Below are 947 nucleotides of genomic sequence, written 5' to 3'. Positions count from 1 at the left end.
TGTGTGTGTGTGTGTGTGTGTGTGTGTGTGGTCGAAGTTAACTGGGATTATTTGTATTAGTGTTGTTTGCTTATTTTACAGTTTTATCTTTTTGACAAGAAAATAAGAGAACACATGTTTTATATATTTGCAGCTCAACAGTTTCTGATAGTTATTTCATTGAGACTACTGACGCAAGTGGACACAAACTGATGCCTATTACACAACCTTACACACACACACACACACACACACACACACACACACACACACACACACACACACTTCAGAGGTAAATAGTAACTCAAAATTAGTACTTTGTGGTATTTGCTTGATAGTAACTATTTGTAGCTACTTCATACTCAATAGGTTTATCAAATAAAACTTAGCGCATTAAAAATACCAATATTTGAGTAGGAGTAGCAGGGAATACAAATTCTCCGTACCTCAAAATAGAAAAAAATCTTAGTTACATTACACTACTGGCACCCATAAACACAATCTAACACTTGGCTGTTTATACACATAAACACTTTGACACCTCAGCTGTTCACAAATCAGGTGATGTGAGTGAGATGCATTTATTTCACTGCTAGAGCTGTCCACTAAAGAGACGAAACACCATCAAAGCCCCAAAAATGAACACACTATTAACAGCAATGGCTTTAAATCTATTTCCAATGGCTTCACTTCAGTCTACTCCTTTATTCCATACTTTACCATTTATCTAATCCACCCGTCTTCATCGTGGCACATTGTCTTTGATTTGTTTTTATGTTTTTTTTCACTTCTTAACTTAATTATATTTCTGTTTCTCATGGGCTATATAATATAATTGGCTTAATCTTACTAAACATTGACTTAATTATATTTTCATTATTCGATTTGACAACTAAATTAAGTCTTTAGTGTTATAGATGCCCAATTGCTTTTAAAAAATAATTTTGTTTTTTTAACTTTTTGAACCA

Source organism: Notothenia coriiceps, unplaced genomic scaffold, assembly GCF_000735185.1.
Source record: "Notothenia coriiceps isolate Sejong01 unplaced genomic scaffold, NC01 NC01_scaffold00024825, whole genome shotgun sequence".
Taxonomy (NCBI): Eukaryota; Metazoa; Chordata; class Actinopteri; order Perciformes; family Nototheniidae; genus Notothenia; species Notothenia coriiceps.
The sequence above is the reverse complement of the archived record's forward strand: the minus strand, read 5'-3'. Positions refer to the sequence as shown.